General features: G+C 40.4%; 1 non-coding gene across 1 annotated transcript; it reads right to left on the bottom strand.

Moving 5' to 3' along the window:
* Positions 1-5,770: 5,770 nt before the first annotated feature.
* Positions 5,771-5,876, bottom strand: LOC122018213. The gene has a single exon (XR_006121644.1). It is a non-coding gene; the product is annotated as a small nucleolar RNA R71 (small nucleolar RNA).
* Between the last annotated feature and the right edge of the window lie 295 nt (positions 5,877-6,171).

Below are 6,171 nucleotides of genomic sequence, written 5' to 3'. Positions count from 1 at the left end.
ACCTATCACTACCTCGATCACATGTATTGTTGAATCTGCCAAAGCAGAGCAATACATATTATCTTGGTAGGGTATGGAGGGACAATCTTGGTCCCGCCTATCAACGCATGGGTGAATACAAACTCAATTAGATTGAGTTACTCGGTTAGATCGAGTCAACTATAGGCATTATTCCAACGGTTGGAAAAGATAGGTTAAAATCACATCTATATTAGCTCTCGGGCGTATTAGCCAAAGCTAACTCGAGTTTTAATATAAATACGGATATTGATTCTATAAACAAGAGTTGCATAGAGATGTAATTGGTAATCGTTACCTACCTACCGATCATACTAAGCCTTGGGCGTATTAGCCAAAGCTAACTCAAGGGTTAGTATGATGTGGATCTTGTCCCACAAGAATTATAGTATTCAGTGGGAGCATCATTTAGTTAAAGGCCTAATTAAATGATTTTAAAAGAATATGATATTTATTTCTGCAAATTTTATGTTGTAGATAACCATGACGTCAAATACGAACACTTTCTCTCTGCGATCTGTCCTTAAGAAGGACAAGCTCAACGGAGCAAATTTCCTGGACTGGTACAGGAACTTGAGAATAGTTCTCACCCAGGAACGTAAACTGTACATTCTGGAGCAGCCCATTCCGGAGGCTCCTCCTGCCACTGCCACGCGAGCTAACCGGGATGCTTACAAGAAGCATCAAGATGACGCATTAGATGTGTCCTGTCTAATGCTCGCAACCATGAACTCTGAGCTTCAGAAGCAACATGAGTTGATGAGCGCTTACGATATGGTTGAACATCTTCGTCAACTATATCAAGGACAAGCAAGGCACTGGAAGAGGAACTTCACAGGATACCTGGAAGATCTTAACACGAAGAGAAATAAGATTTCTACTTCAGGTATAAATGTTATAGAAGTCAATCTCTCTATTTCTTCGTCGTGGGTATTATATACCGGATGTGCTTCGCACATTTGTACTAATGTACAAGCACTGAGAAATAGCAGAGCATTGACAAAGGGCGAGATAGACCTACGAGTAGGCAATGGAGCACGGGTTGCTGCCATTGCTGTAGGAACTTATCATCTATCTCTGCCCTCTGGGCTTATACTAGAGTTAGACGATTGTTGTTATGTGCCTGCATTGACTAAGAACATTATATCAGTTTCTTGTTTGGACAAGAAAGGATTCTCGTTTATAATAAAGAATAAATGTTGTTCTGTCTATTTAAACGATATGTTCTATTGTAGTGCACCTCTAATGAACGGACTCTATATTCTAGACCTTGAGAGCCCTATCTATAACGTTAGTACCAAGAGGTTCAAATCGAACGATATGAACCAAACCTACCTCTGGCACTGTCGCTTAGGTCATATAAATGACAAGTGCTTATCCCAGCTCCATAAGGATGGTATGCTGGACTCATTTGATTTTGAATCATATGAGGTATGCGAGTCATGCCTACGAGGCAAGATGACCAAGACTCCCTTTAGTGGGCACAGCGAGAGAGCGACTGATTTGTTAGGACTCATACATAGTGATGTATGTGGCCCTTTCAATGTCGCTGCTAGAGGCGATTATAGGTACTTCATCACATTTACTGATGACTTCAGTAGATACGGTTATGTGTACTTAATGACACATAAGTCCGAATCCTTTGAAAAGTTTAAAGAATTCAAGAATGAAGTACAGAACCAGCTTGGCAAGAGTATTAAGATACTTTGATCCGATCGAGGTGGAGAATACCTTAGCCATGAGTTCCGTGACTATCTAGCTGAGTGTGGGATTCTATCCCAACTCACTCCTCCTGGAACACCACAATGGAATGGTGTATCCGAACGGAGGAATCGTACCTTATTAGATATGGTACGATCTATGATGAGTCACACAGATCTTCCGACATATCTATGGGGATATGCTCTAGACACGGCAGCTTTCATACTCAACCGAGTTCCATCAAAGGCCGTGATAAAGACACCATATAGGATATGGACTGGGAGAGATGCCCAGGTGTCTTTCATGAGGATTTGGGGTTGTGAGGCTTACGTTAGACGTCAAGTCTCAGACAAATTAGGACCCAAATCTGACAAGTGTTACTTTATTGGATATCCCAAGGAAACTAAGGGATATTACTTCTACATTCCCAGTCAGCACAAGGTAGTTGTGGCAAAGACTGGGGTCTTTCTAGAAAGGGACTTTGTTTCTAGAAAGACTAGTGGGAGCACGTTCGATCTTGAAGAAGTTCAAGATGCGAACAATAGCACTGATGCCTCGATGGAAGTTGAATTGGAACCACAAAGTGTTGTGGATGATGTTGTTCCACAAAGAGTTGAGGAACAACAACCAGTTCAAGTAGACATACCTCTTCGCAGGTCTGATAGGGTACGTCGTCAGCCTGAGAGATACTCATTTCTCTTGTCTGACCATGATGACATTGTGCTCATAGAGGATGAGCCTACCACCTATCAGGAAGCTGTGATGAGACCAGATTCCGAGAAATGGCTAGAAGCCATGAGATCCGAGATGGAATCCATGTACACCAACCAAGTATGGACATTGGTTGATCCACCTGAAGGGGTAAAACCCATAGGGTGTAAGTGGGTCTTTAAGAGAAAGACTGACATGGATGGACTTATTTATAAGGGTCGCTTGGTAGCTAAAGGTTTCAAGCAGATTCATGGTATTAACTATGATGAAACCTTTTCTCCAGTAGCGATGTTTAAGTCCATTCAGATCATGCTTGCTATTGCAGCCTACCATGACTATGAGATATGGAAGATGGATGTCAAAACCACGTTTCTGAATGGAAACCTACTCGAGGATGTGTACATGACACAACCTGAGGGTTTTGTAGATCCACAGCATACTAGCAGAGTATGCAAGCTGCATAGGTCCATTTATGGACTAAAGCAAGCTTCTTGGAGCTGGAATCTTCGATTCGATGATGCAATCAAACAGTTTGGTTTCATCAAGAACGAAGATGAGCCTTGTGTCTACAAGAAGGTTGTAGGAGATATAGTTGTCTTCCTCATATTGTATGTGGATGACATACTACTCATTGGGAAGGACATCCCTATGCTTCAGTCTGTCAAGACTTGGCTAGGGAGTTGTTTCTCAATGAAGGACTTAGGTGAGGCATCCCGCATTCTAGGGATTCAGATCTATAGAGATAGATCTAAGAAATTGCTTGGCCTAAGTCAGAGTACATACATTGACAAGGTACTCCTTCGGTTTGCCATGCAGAACTCCAAGAAGGGATTTCTGCCGATGTCACATGGCGTGAGTGATGTACGTAGATTATATACTCTTTTATGCATGTTTTTACGCACATTTACATACTTTGAGCATGCTTGATCTATGCATTTGTATACTTCCAGCTTTCCTTTTAGCATATTTACTCTTTTGGTTCGGAGATCTGCTTTTTGTGCATTTACTGTACGCAGGAGTCGATTTGGTGAAGAATTTACATCTTTGGGCAAGCCTTGGAGGAAACAAAGGGAGAAAACACCAGGCCGTGTACCTCACACGGCCATGCACTGGGATGGAGCTCGGGCCGTGTGGAGTTTGGCACCAACAGAAGAGGAAGATGACATGGCCGTGTGAACCTCACACGGCCGTGTCAAGATTTGAAGCCAACCAGAGAAGAAGCCTTACATGGCCGTGTGGATCCACACGGCCGTGTGAGACTTCCAGAGACCAAGCTGGCTGTGGCCGTGTGAACCACACGGCCGTGTATCATTTCCAGAGAGCAGAAGGGTTCTGGCCGTGTGGAGTCACACGGCCGTGCAGGTTAGGCAGAGAGGGAACTGGACATGGCCGTGTGAATCTCACACGGCCGTGTCACGGGGCCGTGTGGCGCCCGAATCCCTCCTCTATTTAAACCCTCCTTCATGATTTGAAAGGGGATCTCTCCCCCTTTGGGAGAAAGCAAGATTTGGTAGTTTTCTGGGCGATTCTAAGGGAGATCTCGACGATTCCGGCTTCGGAGCGAGGATTGGATCCGAAGACAAGGCTTCTTCGTAGATAAGTTTTCTCTTCTCCCCTCTTCTTGTTTTCTTGGATTGGGGATTCAAGGAATGCTTCTAATCTCTATTCTTTCGGGTTTTCTTCCTCGATTCATGGAGTAGATCTTGTATTCTAGGAATAAGGGAGTATTTGTATGATGGATTGATGTAATCTCTTATGGATTTGCCATTTTCTTGTTTCAATGACATTATCTTGCTTGTATCAATTAGATCTTGAATGATTGATGTTGGTTTGTGCTTAATTCTCATTCTTGATTGATTGTTTGGATTTCTTATGGACTTGGTAAAGATAAACTCTCACTCGATCATCCGAGGGATCCACGTGACAGGTGCAAGCCCGTGTAAGGACGTTTGAGAGATAATCTTGAAGAGGAAATAGGAATATTCAAGAGAGTAGGATGGATTCTATGATTAGCTTCTTGTATCTTTATAGATTAATAAGTTGTGGGCTTCTATGTTGATATCCGAGGAAGGCATAGTAATAGGTGCGCTTCTGTGTAAGGACAACGTAGGTTCATGTCTAATTAATCCTATTTAGATACATTTCTCAGTCCTTAGCCGGTTGTCTATTGCAAGAGGGAACCGGCAACTTTCTACATGTTTGGCAATTGAGGAATAAGAATTGGTGAACCATTTACATTCAAGAAATCTTACAAAGAAACCGAAACTCCTAGAATCTCCCTTTATCATAACCCAAAACACTAAACTCTTGTTTGTTGATCTCTAATATTAGATTTGTTTACCTTTACTTTGCTTTTGAAACGATTGGATAGTTATTTAGCTAATTCGCATTGAGACATTTCTAGTGCTTATTCCAGTCCCTGTGGATACGATAATCTTTTATATTACTTGCGACATTTCCGTACACTTGCGGAGAGTAACAAGTTTTTGGCGCCGTTGCCGGGGACTGCGCTATAACATTAGGAATTATCAATTGAGTTAGACTAAACATAACTTTTCCTTTTTTCTTTTGATTTACATAGTTATAACTAATTGTTAGAAATCTGTTTTCGTAAGTTTTTCCTTTCTTGAATAACATTCTTGACAATTCTTTTTGTTGCAATTCTAATTCTGATTCTAACTTTGCATTCTTGATTTCTAGTACTCTAATCTAACTTTTCTCTGTTTTCTCTTTTGATCTTGTTTCTTTCTTCTTTTCTTTTGTAAACATATCTTGCAATTTTTAGCATATGAATTATTCTAGACATTTTTGTTTTTTCTTTTATCTTTTCTTTCTTGTTTTCATTATGCACTTTCTTTCTTGCAATTTAAATTCTGCATTTTCTTTCTTAATTTTCATATTGCATTTTATTTCTTGTCTTTGATTCTTCATTTTATAATTTTTTCTTGAATATCCATGAGCACTAACATGTCAAGCAGACCCGTGAGAAATTTTTCTACACCAATTTCTGCAAGATTTTTGTCTCCCATTGTGCAACCTCAAATTGAAGCAGAAAGTTTCCAACTAGACCCAGAGTTAATTTTTATGATACAAGGTCACAAATTTGGAGGAGAAGTATCAGAAAGTCCTTATTTGCATCTTGAAACATTTTTAGAGATTTGTGATATGGTGAAATGTGAAGGAGTGTCAGCAAATGCAGTTCGATTGATGGCATTTCCTTTCAGTATCAAGGATAAAGCAAGGACTAGGCTATATTCTCTCTGTCCTCAAAGCATCACAAGTTGGGAACAATTGGAGAAGCAATTTCTGAATCATTTTTTCCCTCCAAGTAGAACGGTGTATATGAGGAATTGCATAACAAATTTTTCTCAGGCATATGGAGAATCATTATTTGAAGCATGGGATAGATTCAAGAGTCTTCAAAGACAGTGCCCTCACCATGGTTTTGAAAAATGGCTGATTTTGCACATATTCTATGGGGGAATTTCTTTCTTAGACAAGACTTTATTGGATTCATCAGCTGGAGGTTCTTTTATGGATAAAAGTGTAGATGAAGCATATTCGTTAATTGATCAAGTGACATTGAACCTCCATGAATGGTCGAACAAAAGTTGGATGGAATTTCCCTCATATATTCAAGAAGTGCAAGCCATAAATGTAAGAGAGCCTGTCAAACAAAATGAAATTCAACCACCTAAAAATGTTGAAATTCACAAGTCACAGAGTGAGGAGTTCAAACAT

This window comes from Zingiber officinale, chromosome 8B, assembly GCF_018446385.1.
Source record: "Zingiber officinale cultivar Zhangliang chromosome 8B, Zo_v1.1, whole genome shotgun sequence".
In the NCBI taxonomy this organism is placed as follows: Eukaryota; Viridiplantae; Streptophyta; class Magnoliopsida; order Zingiberales; family Zingiberaceae; genus Zingiber; species Zingiber officinale.
The sequence above is the reverse complement of the archived record's forward strand: the minus strand, read 5'-3'. Positions and strand labels throughout refer to the sequence as shown.